Here is a 15,314-nt window from a genome sequence, read left to right as displayed (position 1 = left end):
GAAGAAAGAGCTGCAGAGCGAGAACTGCGGAAATTACAACTAGAACATGAAGAGAGAGAAAGACAACGCGTGCATGAATTAGAGATGGCGCGTCTGAGGCCAGCAGTCACCATGTCGGAGGTGTCTGTGAAGTGTGAGAGGCCAAAGTTGCCGAAATTTGTTGACGGAAAAGACAGTATGGACAGTTATTTACAAAGGTTCGAGCGCCATGCTGAGCTGTCTAGTTGGCCACGAGGTGAGTGGGCGGTGTCGCTCAGTGCGTTACTGTCGGGGCATGCACTGGACATTTATTCACGCATGCCGACACAAGCAGTTCAAGACTATTATCAGTTGAAGCAAGCGTTGTTGAGTGGATATGACTTCACGGAGAACGGCTTTAGGCGACGTTTCCGTGCAAGTAAACCAGAAAGGGGAGAGCCCCGAGCAGTTTACAGAAAGGTTAAGAGCATACCTTTATAGATGGATTGAGGCAGCGGGCAAAAGACGGACTTCGACGTCTGTTGTATATAGTACTCAAAGAGCAGTTCATCGAAGCCTGCCCCAAAGACTTGGCAGTCTTCTTACAGCAGCAAGAAGACCAAAGCCTGAAAGCATTGTCGAATGCTGCGACAAGATACCTGCAGTCGCAAGCAGAGAGTTCACCGCCAGGTTAAGAGGGTCCCTGTCTGCAGCCGACACGGCCCAGAACACCACATCTGCCCAGCGCAGCCAAGGTTACGATCGGCATCAAGGCAACGAGCTGCGGTGTTATTCCTGCGGTGGAAAGGGTCACAAAGCCATGGCGTGCCCGAGCAACTCGATGAGACATTCAACCAGCCGCCAAACATTGGAGGGAAACACACGACGGACTCCGCAACCGTCGAATCGTCGTCCTGTAATGTCAGCAAACGTGGCCATTTGTGAGGGAGATAGCCAAGGGCCAAGCTATAAAGGCCGACGACAACACACGATCGCTACTGACAGCACGACCCAGAACGAGCGGCACACTCCAGTGGTAGACTGCGCGTTTACCATGAGAACGACCGGCGACATTGGTAATATGCCGGTGTCACGCGGACAGGTGGGAGGTAACAACGTCACCGTGCTGAGGGACACTGGGTGTTCTGGAGTCGTCATCCGGAAAGACCTTGTGTTAGAAGGCCAGTTCACGGGTAACAGCTCGAGGCTCAGATGCTGCCACGGGCATAGTCAGGATGTGCCGACTGCTGATGTTGAAATATCATCGCCGTACTTCAGTGGCCAGGTGAATGCAGTATGCCTCGATAACCCGCCATATGATCTGATCATCGGCAACATTGACAGGCGCTAGAGCGCTGATGACCCCGACCCAGAGTGGGAACACACATGTGCTGTAATGACTAGAGCACAGGCGGCCCAAGAAAAAGTAAAAACCCAAGCTTTAGCTGTCATACCGAACGTGAGAATGCCTGACATTGATAAAGAAGAAACTCATTCGGATGCAGCGAGATGACCCGACACTGGACAATGTCGCAAGCAGGTCGCCAAGTACACAGAAGATGACGAAAAGATCAGGTTGAGGAGAAAGGAGGGTGTTGTACCGCATATTCCGCCCAGGCGAAACTTCCATAATGGGCAGCCGGTCCGCCAAGTGCTAGTCCCAGCTCCCTTACGGCGGTCAGTGATGGACGTCGCACATTCATCCATCATGGGTGGTCATTTAGGTGTCAGGAAGACTTTGGACAAAGTCACTGCAGCCTTTTACTGGCCTGGCATCTCCGGGATGTAACCCGCTTTGCCAGTCCTTGCGATGCCTGTCAGAAAACGGTGCATAAAGGCAAGGTGGCTAAGGTACCTTTACAGAAGATGCCGCTGATTGATGTGCCTTTTAAGCGGGTAGCGGTAGACCTCATAGGTGAGATTAAGCCCGCCAGCGAGTCAGGACATAGGTATATCCTGACGCTAGTTGACTACGCAACCAGGTACCCAGAAGCGGTCCCTCTGAAGAAGATCGATACTGAGACCGTCGCTGAAGCCTTGATTGGAATATTCAGCCGCCTTGGAGTGCCAGAAGAAATACTTAGCGATTTGGGACCGCAGTTTGTGTCTGAATGCATGAAAGAGGTCTCCAGGCTCCTCAGCATTCGCCAGATTACCACCACCCCATACCACCCGATGTGTAATGGACTTGTCGAGAGATTCAACGGTACCCTCAAGGCCATGCTAAGAAAACTGTGCCGCGACCAGCCGAGACAGTGGGACCGATACGTCAACGCACTGCTGTTCGCTTATCGGGAGGTCACCCAAGAGGCTACGGTTTTTCACCTTTTGAACTGTTTATTTGGGCGAACCATACGAGGTCCTATGCACATTTGAAGGAGCTATGGACCAAGGAGGTCAACGAACCCGAAATTCGGAACAGCTATCAGTATGTATTCGAGCTGCGGGAAAGGTTGGAAGAAACCTTACAGCTTGCAATGACTGAACTAGAGAAGGCTCAAGGAAAGGCAAGCATTTCTATGATCGGAAGACGAAGAACAGAACGTTCAAGCCCGGCGACAGAGTCCTAGTGCTACTACCTCAGACCACAATAAACTGTTAATGCACTGGAAAGGTCCGTTTGCAGTGCGAGACGTCAAGGGTCTGAACGACTATGTCGTGTTTATAAAAGGAAAGGAGAAGGTGTTCCACGCCAATCTGCTCAAGCGGTACATAGAGAGAGATCCAGATAGAGCGGCTGAAAACATTACCGAGATAGCAATCGCTTCGATTGCTAATGGGCCGCCAAGCTTGAGCAACTCGGCATCATGTCAAGTGGCCACCATCACGAGTGATGAAGATGGGTGTGTCGAGGACGGGGGTGAGGACCTCCTCGAACTGGGAGACATACACCATGGTGAGTCGGTGGACAACCTGGTTTACGGGCTCAATCTGTCCAGCCAACAACGGGCAGAGCTACAAGAACTAGTGAGACAACATAGCTGTATCTTAACGGACGTACCGGGAAAAACTAACCTCATCCAGCACGAGATACGATTAACGTCAGACGTCCCGGTCAGATGTAAGCCTTACCCGATACCATATGCTACCAGGGAGTCTTTGAAGAAGGATATCGAGGAAATGCTGCGTTTGGGAATTATTCGGGAGTCCAAGTCACCCTACGCGTCGCCAGTTGTGGTAGTGAGAAAGAAAGATGGAAGCAACAGGGTGTGCGTCGACTTCAGGAAACTTAATAAACTTACCCACTTGGACCCAGAGCCCATGCCGACGCCGGCTGATCTGTTCCGACAGCTGAGCGGTGACAGATTCTTTACGAAAATCGATTTAAGCAAGGGTTATTGGCAAGTGACCATACCCGAAGAGGACATCCAGAAAACAGCGTTCGTGACACCCGATGGTGTATACGAATTTTTGAGAATGCCGTTTGGAATGAAAAAATTCAGGTGCAACATTGAGGAGGGTTTAAAGAAGATATTAGACGACTTGGAGGGTATCGTGCACTACTCCGACGATATACTGGTTCACACTCAGACTTGGGAAGATCATCTCCGCGTGATCCGCGTGCTGCTTGATCGCATCGTCGAGAACAACCTGACTGCCAGGCCTAGTAAGTGTATACTCGGCACTGATGACGTAGACTTCATAGGGCATCGTCTTAAGAGCGGAGTGAAAGGAGTGCACGAGGACAATGTCAAGAAGGTGAGAGATGCACCAAGGCCACAAAATAAGAAGCAGTTACGTTCTTTCCTTGGCCTGGCATCCTTTTATCGGGAGTACATGCCTCACTTCGCAGCCGTGACGGCACCTCTCACAGACCTTCTAAAGAAAGGACAGCCAAATTCAATCGAGTGGGGTGAAGCGCAAGAGCGGGCATTTGTTACAGTCAAAACATTCCTGACCAGTGACCCGGTGCTGCAGCTCCCAGATCCTTCTAAGATGTACGTTTTAAGCACAGATGCATCAGATACAGGGATTGGGGCGGTTCTGATGCAGGAACACGAAGGAAAGTTATTCCCTGTTTGCTACGCAAGCAGAAAGCTGAATGGGGCTGAGAGAAGATACTCTACTATCGAGAAAGAGTGTTTAGCCATCGTATGGGCGGTGAGGAAATTCCGGTTATACCTAGAAGGAGTTAGGTTTACCATACGGACAGACCACAACCCTCTCACCTATTTGAACACTGCACGATTTGAGAACAATAGGGTGATGAGGTGGACCCTGTTTTTGCAGAACTTTGACGTGCATTTTGACTCTGTAAAGGGATCGGACAATGTTGGTGCTGATTTCTTGAGCCGGGTTGGCTCAAAGAACTGAACTGAGCTGAATATAACTACAATCCGATGAAGGATACTGTGATTAGCAATTACATGTGTGAAGTTTTGTTAAGTAGCTTTATTGTTAAGAGACTGGTTAGTTTTGATGTGAGGAGAGATCATGCTTTAATTTGGTTTTTGGTTGAGAAGATGGATGATACCTTAAAATGTTTGTTTCATTTCGTATGTTTGTAGAAGAAAGTCCTGCGGAGTTTCTTCTTGAAGTGGGAGGGTATGTTACGAAATTGAGTATTTTTAGTTTGACGAGGCCTTGGCGGAAGTGGCGATGTCAAGGCCAGGGCGTACTGCGTCTTAATTTTTTTAATATTTTTTTTTATTTTGCATTTTTAGCATTTTTGAAGGGAGCTATAAAAAGCTGGGGTAGACCTAGGTGGTCGGTATTCGATTTTTCTGAGTTGTTAGTAGTACTCTGTGTGAGTTGAAAATAAGAGGATAAGTAGCCTGTGTGTCAGTCCGCTGATTATGTGGTTATAACGTTGAGTTGTTGAACATTGAAATAATACTGAGAAATATTACAGTGTGAGCCGCTGTATACGTGTTCTATCTTCTGTTCAACGGATGACTGAAGTGACTTTGTACAGGAAAGTGTGACACCGCAGATTTTCAGATCTTTAAACGAGCCAAGTTACCGCTACGGTCGTAACACAAACAAAAATAAAATGCAAGATTTGGAGGGAACAAGACGTGGAGAGAGGTGTCGCCATGTCAGGAAACAAAGAAAAAGTGTGACCACTTCGTATTCGGAACTCAAACCCCAAGTTGGTAATTAATGAAAGTTATATTTAATTCACAATACTCAACACAGAACTCATGATGAGTGAAAATGCTTATTAAATGAAGCAGCATGCTTTCCGAGCAATGATGTCAACAATTGTTTGTGGTCAGGAAGTGGATCAGTAGACCTCAATGCAGAAGTCATTAAAAATAAATATTTCTTTTTTCTGTCCTTTTTTTATTTTTCCCCTGGTGTTTTAAAGCCTCGGGTGAATAGCATCACTCGTTGACTGCTGGTAAGCCTACACACATCTGTTACAATATTTCCAGCCATCAGTTACAAAAATAGACCTGTGTGAGTTTGAAATGTCACTTCCTCTGTCCAACTGAAGGAAACAATGTGGACTAATGGACCATCGGCAATGATTTAGAGGAAGAATAGATGTCAGGGAGGTTGTAAACATAAGACTAATTAAACACAATCTGATTAAATGTGGGAGAGGAATGGTGTTTAATCACCACTGTGAGTGGGGACATTAAAGAACAGGACCTGTACTTCAGACAGAAAAGGATTTCTCATTCCGGAACTGCGTGGTTGCCAGTCCCGATGGACATTGGGAGCATCCACAATGTATTGGCCACCATACACTAAGCTCCTCTCTAAGGAAGATCGGCAGCCAAGCAATTTAGGAGGGAGGAAAGGTCCGGTTGACCGACAGCTGCGACCCATCCCGAGATTTAGAGGATAATAAAAGATTTCCACATTGAAATATGCTTCCGAGTAGGCGGGTAATGTGTGCTCCGTGTCATTCTGTTTATCCCTGCAAGCATCCCTGTGCCCATTAAATAATGCTAATCCTAGCATCCTCTCCCTTAAATAATTCTACTGAAACATTGATCTCTGTTTATCATTTTCTCTTTCTTCGTTCCTTTTTTTTTTGTACATGCATTTACTTGTTTGTTCGCTCTCCCGTTTTCTCTTTCCATTATGCTATTTATTTCAGTCACGTGATCCACGCAGCATTAGTGAATGTGGGGTAGGGTGGGGAATGAAGGGGAATGAGGGGGAGAAGGTCCTCTCAAGTGTCTGAGGCTAATGTTGCGCGTGCAGCCCGTCATTACATCCGACTCCTGCTTCTCTTCCAGAAACATGGAGACGAGCTGTACCCTGCTAGCACCGGGTGTCATGGCATGATGATTAGCTTTTGTCACGTTGGCACCGCCATCGTACGATTTTTTCCACATCCATCGATCGGTGGACTATCTTGTCACACCATGTCTGGTGACAGCTGTTACATCCTGTGGTGTTACATTGTGTTTTGTTACATCGTGTGTTGTCACACTTGTCTTCTCACATTGTCAAGTCGCATCGTGTCGTAATACATTTGTCGCACTGTGTCTTGTCACAGGCTTCTTTCTTGATTGTGTATTGTCACACGTTTGTCTGGTCACACTTACATTGTAATGCTGTCTTGTCTTGTTATTTCATCAAGTCGCATGATTATTTCTTATTTTTTGTTACACTTATTACGTCGCAAAATGTTGTTTATTTTGTTGTTTGTTTAGTAGGAAAGTGTTTCCACCTTGTGGCGATTTCGCACTATGGGGGGAAGATGGAAGTGGGAGGAAACCGGAGTACCCGAAAAAAAAACCCAGCCCTGCGAAATGTCTTGTGACACTTCTTGTCACACCATGACTTGTCACATAGTGTCGTGTCACATTGTCTTGTCATACTCGCTCTACTGTATCCTGTCACATTATGTTTTGTCCTGTGTCTTGTCACATTTGTCACATCCTACACTTGACACATCGTGTTAGCTACCCCCTTGATAATCAAACCAACAGGTAGAAGCCGGGTACAGGGAGGAGGGAGGCAGGATCGAAGGAACTGATGTCGATCCGTCATCGCAGTAGTAACCTTCTCGCTTGTCGCCGCTAAAATTGAAATGCTTGGGTTCGAATCTCGTCTGAGGGTACATACCAATATCTGATCAGAACACTAAACGAACATATGAATATAAATAATACAATTAATAATAGATACATCTCATGCGTTATTAATTTTCTTTTTAATTTTGTTTATATTTTGCAGGTCGGGCCAAAATCCTCGAAAATATTCTTATTTAATATTAATCTAAGACTTGCAAATAATACAGAATCCTGACGGCCAACTATATCAGTGTACGAGCAGACAGATAGGAGACCTATGTACTTTGTTGTTGTTGGTTTTTTTGTGTTTGTTTGTTTTGTTTTGTTTTTTGTTTGTTTTTTTGCTAAAAGCATTGAAATATTTATATATGTCCTTCTCACGATTGTTAAAAAACCAGCAAAGTCAAAAAACTTATTCTGCTTTATAAAGTTGGATACTAATTTTGTTTTCCAAGGAAAATGAATCAATGGTTGATGCTATTCTTAAATTCACATCAAACAGGAGGCATCATGTTACCATTTCTTTTCTAAAATAAAATAAAGCTAAATCACTCAACATTAAAATTTAATTATAACCCTGTTGCAAAAGCGGTCAACAATTCAAAGAAGAAAATAGAAGTTAGAATCTCTAAAAAGAACAGTGTCAAAAGGGATGCTATTTCTCTCTCCTTTATGCAAATAATCATGGCGCTCAAAGAGTCCGTCATGCAATCTGAGGGGAGAAAGGGAGGTAACTGTAAGCGCAGAGTATTACAGCTATTTCCTGTCATTTTGCTTTTAGATCAGGGGAGGACATCCTGATGCGGAAACAGACTGCGTAAAGAAGCAAAGAAAAAAGAGTAAACATATAAAAGAAAAAGGTTTCCAATGATAGAATGACAGCGGAAGCAGCGTGCATCCACTCCGTGAAAATAGTCTCCCTTGATGAATATTTACTCTGGCAAAGGGAGGCAGCTGTTGTGTCATAATGACTGCATATTGCTTCAGTTTCTTATTTTCTCGTTTCTTAAGGCAATAGGCCATATCCACATATCATAGTCTTTGTCCACGTGCCACACAACTTGATTAATATAAAATTTAGAATAATCATCTGATTATTTATGGTGAGTCAAGACTTCGTTATTCTTGAAGTCAGGACACAGCTTGACAAAAATAAAATAAAATAAAATAAAATATAAAAAAAATAATAATAAAAAACGCAAAGCAAAAATGATTATTTGTAGTATATAACTGTTATATATATATCTGTGTCTGTAACCCTTCATGAGTTTGTATTAAAGGACAGAGAGATGAACAGACACTGAGACAGATAAACAGTTGGTCCCTTTAGGTTCTTGTTGATCAACAAATGAATAAACAAACCTAATCACTCTTCAAAGCATATCTCTGCAAACTTGTGATGGAGATGATAGATATTTTGGATGGTGGACAAAGATGGTGGACATGAATGAAACTGCGGTCAGAGAGTAACACTCACCAAACTGGATAATTGGATGGATACCCTGGTCTGTCAGCAACATTCACCCGGGGTGGTATTCATGAACCGATGGTAACCCGTCATCTGGGGTAAAACATCTTTTGTCCTGAGTTTTAAACGACCTCCGGGTCCACGAATGTTGATGTATCCATGTCTTTGTGTCCCTCGCACATCTACTGCAGTTCCCCTTGTTTATCTCTGTTTTATTTGCTGCTTTGTAGGGGGTTAGGGCTGACTGACATTCATTCTACTCCAGCAGCTGCAGCTGTTGCTGTAATATACTCCTTTTTCGAGGTAGCAGCATTGTGACATGCCGTGTGATGTGTACTGTGACGAACTTTCCGACTGGACGATATCGTGAACACTCGAACCGAGAGTATACACGAGTCCAGTCGTGCATGACTGAACTTGGTCTTTGGTGTGACTTAGACTGCTGGCTTGAATAACAGTTGGTAACACACATACAGACACACACACAAACACACATGCACACACACACCCACATACACAGAAAAAAAGAAAAGATAGCTCTGTTCCCGGGCTAATCATGGCGACTACCTCGGGTGTCAGCTGCTCGCTCGACCTGTGGAGCATCGATTCCTGTAAAGCTTTTGAAACCGGCCTCTACAGTCACGTGATGTCCTCTGAAGGTTGATTTAGAGTAACTTTGCGTGTGTGTGTGTGCATGTGTGTATGTGTGCGTGCATTTGTGTTCGTGAATGTGATAGGTGTAATGAAATATAGTAACCTCTATAATTTCCCTGAATCGTCACATAAGCTTATTGCATAAAGAATCAAAATTTTAACCAAGGGACAACCTCATTCATTACATATTTCCATCTTATAATAGTTGTCCATCTAGAAACATCGATTTTAGCCTCGTGATAAGTTATTTCATCTAGGTACAGTCACACAAACACTACCGACAAGACAAGCAAGGACATGTGAACTTTACAGGTAAAGTTATCTATAAATACCTATTATCCAACAAAATACAGTCTGCTGCACCTGTCGACTGGACAAGAAAAAGTAGACCTGCCGGGAGATTCACAGAACCATAATTATCAGCGATATCGACAAAACGACAAGACAACGTGGCGCGTAAATAATTGTTTCCTATGTTGGTCGCCACCCTGTCCTCTCCCTCCCCTGCAACACGGACCGGGTGCACACCAATGTGAACCTACAAGACAATTAATTTACAAATATACAAATAGCATATCATAATTTTTATTTTTCCTTCTTTTTCCCCTCTCGTCCTCTCCCCTGATATCTGCGCATGCGTGCTCGTCCATTGTATAATTGTGATTGCAAGTGTGTACGTGGGTGTGTACGACCTTTCTGTCTGTTTGCTATGGACCTTTATGTAAATTATGTATGCGATATGTTCAGAAATCAAATTATCCACACAGAATCATCAAAGAGTCGATTGTCATTAAATTTTTACAATTCTGTGCACTTGAGAGGCAAGTCTTACTCGGGCTTTATACAGACACGAGATGAGAATGGCTGTCTGCTTTGTCCTCACCTACAAAAGTCGCCGCCATCTGGCGAGATAAAAATATGTGATTACACCGACAGGTAAATGGATACATTGCACCTCACATCAAGCACCTAGGAGACTGGGAAATGTAGTGGTGAGACGATGGCTGAAAAACTGGATTAGCATTCTGACCGTGTGTGTGTGCGTATGTGAGAGTGTGAGAGAGATATTGTGTGTCTGTGTGTATGTGCATTCGTGCATACATGTATATAGATAAATATATAATTTTCTCTCATAACTCTACTGTACATTTTGTACAATATACCAGTCTCTATACCATATTCTCTCTCACGAGTCTGTATTGTACACGTACAACATACCTATATATGTACATACAATATTGTCTCTCACAACTCTGTACTGTACAATGTACATTTTGACTATATACACAATATTATCTCTATTCCATGTTGTGATTGTTCTGACCATACATATGTAAACATTCCTCCTGTTGGGTTATGTACTGTTATTGACTATATGTATATACACAATCCTCTCACAACCATTACAGTATATCTTACTATACACGTGTGCACAATCTTCTCTCTCATAACCCTGTGATTTACATATAATAATATACATGTCTACAAATCCTTTCTCACAGCCCTGTATTTCACAGTATGCGTGTGCGCGCGTGCGTTGGTCGACACACTGACGTACAGGTTGACCTTTGTACCTGGACCCTCCCGCCCTCTGTCCCACTACTGACCCCTGTGACCCACTTTCTGTGTTGATGTGCCATGTGTCATTCATTAAGCAGTTATGTTCTTTGCATTAATTATAAAACCACCTGCTGCCACTAGCCGACATGAAAAGGCATCATTATAGATGGACACGACAGGCACACACCAGGGCATGTCCTCATATACACAGCAGCTTCTACTTTTAAATGTTGGACATTGGAGATTTCAACATTCTTCCCTCATCTCTCAACCTCCATGGGAGATATATATATACGTATTCACACACATTCCTGTACACTATTTCTATCTCTCTTTCTCTCACGCTCACACACTTTCACTGTTCGTTCATAACGGCTAATATATTAACACTACTTTTCTGTATCACTCACTCACTCACTCACTCACTCACTCACTCACTCACTCACTCACTCACTCACTCACTCACTCACTCACTCACTCACTCACTCACTCACTCACTCACTCACTCACTCACTCACTCACTCACTCACTCACTCACTCACTCACTCACTCACTCACTCACTCACTCACTCACTCACTCACTCACTCACTCACTCACTCACTCACTCACTCACTCACTCACTCACTCACTCACTCACTCACTCACTCACTCACTCACTCACTCACTCACTCACTCACTCACTCACTCACTCACTCACTCACTCACTCACTCACTCACTCACTCACTCACTCACTCACTCACTCACTCACTCACTCACTCACTCACTCACTCACTCACTCACTCACTCACTCACTCACTCACTCACTCACTCTTTCCTTCTTTTAGCTCGTTAATGTATATCTGAGAATATATTCAAAGCATATAAACACCTGTAAACAGCAAATAAACTTTCTTTACGTGATATTTCTGCCTTTTTCACAGATGCATACACATACTTATATCCTCAAAAATATATATATATATATGTCTAATCTTTCTCTCCCACTCTCTCTCTCTCTCACACATATTAGATATTCACCGCCATCTGAACTAACATCTGAATAAACCGAGGTAACCTAGGGAGCATCTCCCTTTATTAGTAAATTATTCGCATAACAAGCTCAATATCAAAAGACACCGAGCACAACACACGTTCGACAAACAAAAACAAAAAAATGCTTTGAAACATGAAACTTAATTATGGTTAATGAACACCCGTCACCTGCTTGCTGACGTCACCTAACGGGCTCAGCCAGGCGGCAACTTCAATACAGTCGCCATAGTTGACCGCCTCCTGATGTGTTCCGTCAGCTAAAGACATGCATGGCTGGTTTGGGGGGATGTTTATTGTGGGTTTTTCTGTCATGTTCTTATAAGGGTATGAGGAGCGGGGTCAGTTTGGAGACAATACTGGTGGTGGTGGTGATGATGATGGTGGTGGTGATGATGGTGGTGATGGTGATGGTGGTGATGATAGTGATGGTGGTGGGAGTATTCGTGTTTTGTGCTGATCCAACAACAAAAACCATATCACGGCACAATAAAAAGTCTTGTGTGAGAGAGAAAGAGAGAGAGAGAAGAAAAAGAAAGAAAAAAATCAATTTTAGAAACATGGAAAGTTTGTGCCCTTTGTTCGTTTCTTTTTTAAATTACCTTGAGCTCGATAGGAAAAAGAAACTCACAAAGACAATAAAAATAGAAATAAAATAGAAAAATCCGCTTATATTCTTAAACTTCAGCAGCGGGTGAGCTGTATATCAGATGCTTTTTTTTAATAATTTAAGCTCATTTTGCGATTTTATCGATTCGAAACGATTTACTCGGCTTTTTTCTTTGGACGCAAAAAGAGATATATGAACGGAAAAACAACTTAAAATAGAAGAGGATTCCTCCTTGACTTGTTCTTCATCAGGTCTTTCAAGTTGTAGTATTAGGATTTGTTATTATTATACAGACGACTTTGTTGTTTATTAGACCTGTAAGACTATTGGAGAAGGACGTGAAGAGGGGTCAAGGGTCATATTGGACAGAAGATGATCTTGACAGAGTTCGACTCTCGTCTCGGAACACACACACACTCTCTCTCTCTCTCTCTCTCTCACACACACACACATGTATTCGCAGATGGACGGAGGAGAGAGAGACCAATCAATCTCCCAGGAAGACCGTTATACATTAGTTCCGTACACACCGCGCTTCCGGTGCACTGAAGGAACCACGAGCTGCCGTGACTCTGGCAGAACGGATGGCAAGCGTGTAGCCCGGATGAATGCAGTCAAACAAATGTCCTTTGATCCATCACTGGACGTTTACATGGAAACCAGTCTGATATTTACCGAGAGGGATAACTCGGGATCAGAGCGAAGGGCGACCAACCATCCTCCGCGAACAGCGAGGCGTCAGCAGGTCTGACGTGCACGCCGCGCTCTTCTGACGAGCGATCGAAGCCCCTCCGTAAATAAATGAAGTGTCGTTTGTGGTCTGTGTTTGCCTGTGCTCAGCTGCCTCCCTTTGCGTGATAAATATGAGCGCCAGCTGGTGTTTGGTATTCACGACCAGGCTGTAATCAACCTATTACAGGTCAGACGAGCCGGCAACTTGTTCTGTCCTCCTCAACACAAAAAGTGTTCCTTCGTAAGCACCATTCCGTCCTCCTCCTCCTCCTACCTTCCCCCATCTCCACAAAAACTTCCACATCAGCCTTTCTTTGTACTTTTCACACTGCCCCACTCCTCTTACTATCTATGACCAGTGTTGTCCATAGGAATGGGAATCCCATGGGAATCCCATGGGAAACGTCCCATGGGATGGGATGGGATGGGACAGCACACATTTGTATTTCCCATGGTAGTCGATACTTGATATTGCAAAATAAATTTACTGTTATTTCATTCATCAAGGATTTAAATCTTTTCTCTGAATCATCTATTGTATGTGAAGTAGCAGGAATTATAGAACAAAAGCCGAAAAGTGGTTTTCAGTGTTGTCCATAGGATTGTTAATACCATGGGAATCCCATGGGAAACATCCCGTGGGATGGGACGGGATGGGACAGGCATAAATTGCCATGGGACGGGATGGGACGGGATAGAAAAATATGTCCCATGGACAACCCTGTCTATGACCCTCCCAGAAAATCTCTGGTCAAACTCGAAAGCTGATCGTATCTCTCTATCTAACCTTTGGTATGAGCATGAATCAGGTATTCTCTTTCGTCAGTTCGCCCTCTGTCAATCTTTCGATTTGAGTGTTCAAATCCCAGCGAAGTCGCCTATTGAAGATGGTGTCTAAGACATTGTCATCGCAATGGTAATCAATTCATTCAAAGCTTCACCATAGGTAGATACTGATCCGCTAAGTAGAGAAAGCTGTGAAGTCTCGTCATAGAATTTGACGAGATTTTGACTCTCGTGGTTACCGCAACAGCTGTTATATACAAAATAAACAGAAGTGGGGATAAAACACAGCCTTGGGTGAGCCAGTGCAGGTTGTGGTGGTCAGAAAAAATGTCATTGACAGGTACTTCTTGTTGCCTGTCAACCTAAAAGTGAACGATCCACGACACCAGCTGATGGTCAAAGAAAACTCGTCAAGGAGTCTCCTATATTTGATATATTGTTGGATAATATTGAAAGCTGAGCAGAAGTCAGCAAACAAGTCAGCTTGTTGATTCTCCATGAGATTGAACAAAGTATGGAGGATAAACAGTTTAGCATCATCAACACTTCGTTTGGACTTGTAGCTTCAAGAGAGGAAGTCACACTATGAAGAGTTCAAGTATCAGAACAAACAATCTATTGTCTGAAAAAAAATTTGAGGACAAATAAAAGAATGCATAAAAGGCTAAACATACATTGTTATATTAATGTTAGAGAAGGGAACTTGGTGAAGTTAGGTCAAAAAAATAACAACAAGTGAGGTTGACAGCCATTGATCATCTTCACAGGACAACACTCCTTTTATTTCTCCTCCCATCATTCAGGGCCAGGTGTTCGTCTGACCATTCAGAACAGATGGAACACGTGACTCTGATCAGAGCAGCTGGTACTTTCGATGTCGTTTCGACCAGTGGTCAAGCAGTTAAGCTGACCAAAGAAAAAGACTCCACAGCCTTTCATCCAGAATTTTTATGCCTTTTCACATATTATTCACAACAATGAAGGTAGCATCACTTTTCTAACACTGTTTAGGATATGCAGATAAAAATAATATTTTAATAAAGAACAGTTGTTTGTTCTTCAGTGCCTCCTGTGTTGTTCATGTCTCTTTTTTTCTTTTTTTTTTTCTTTTTTGTTTTTTTTTTTTGTTAACCGCTACTAGCATGCTGCTTGGGATTATGGGTATGCGCTTACTAGTCCACACGCAGACGTGACTTGAGGTCCAGGTACGATCCGCAGGTGTTGCTTCATCGACTTCACGAACAGCTTCCAGGAAATCAAAGTTTTTGCTCGGATAAAAAAATCAACAGAAGAACACCAAGATGAACACCAAGCCTGCGTCTCAATTTGACTTCACACGGGAGAACTCACTTGACAGACTGATAACTAGTTCTTGACTGGGTGGTTGGTGATGCATGGCCGTTCTCAGCTGGCGGAGTGATTTGTCTGGTTGATTCCGATAACGAAAAAGAATCCAGTCGATTCTTCACGCGTCTGGCTAATACTTCGAAAAACTTTCTAGCTGACTGCTAAGGAATTAGCTTGGAGCTAGCGCCATC

At 43.6% G+C, this 15,314-nt stretch overlaps 1 protein-coding gene across 1 annotated transcript in view; it reads right to left on the bottom strand.

Annotated features, from left to right (window-relative positions):
* LOC112555167 (potassium/sodium hyperpolarization-activated cyclic nucleotide-gated channel 1-like) overlaps nt 1-15,314 on the bottom strand; it is a 101,699-nt gene that overhangs the window by 80,064 nt on the left and 6,321 nt on the right.

The sequence above is a fragment of the Pomacea canaliculata genome, linkage group LG14 (assembly GCF_003073045.1).
Source record: "Pomacea canaliculata isolate SZHN2017 linkage group LG14, ASM307304v1, whole genome shotgun sequence".
NCBI lineage: Eukaryota > Metazoa > Mollusca > Gastropoda > Architaenioglossa > Ampullariidae > Pomacea > Pomacea canaliculata.
The sequence above is the reverse complement of the archived record's forward strand: the minus strand, read 5'-3'. Positions and strand labels throughout refer to the sequence as shown.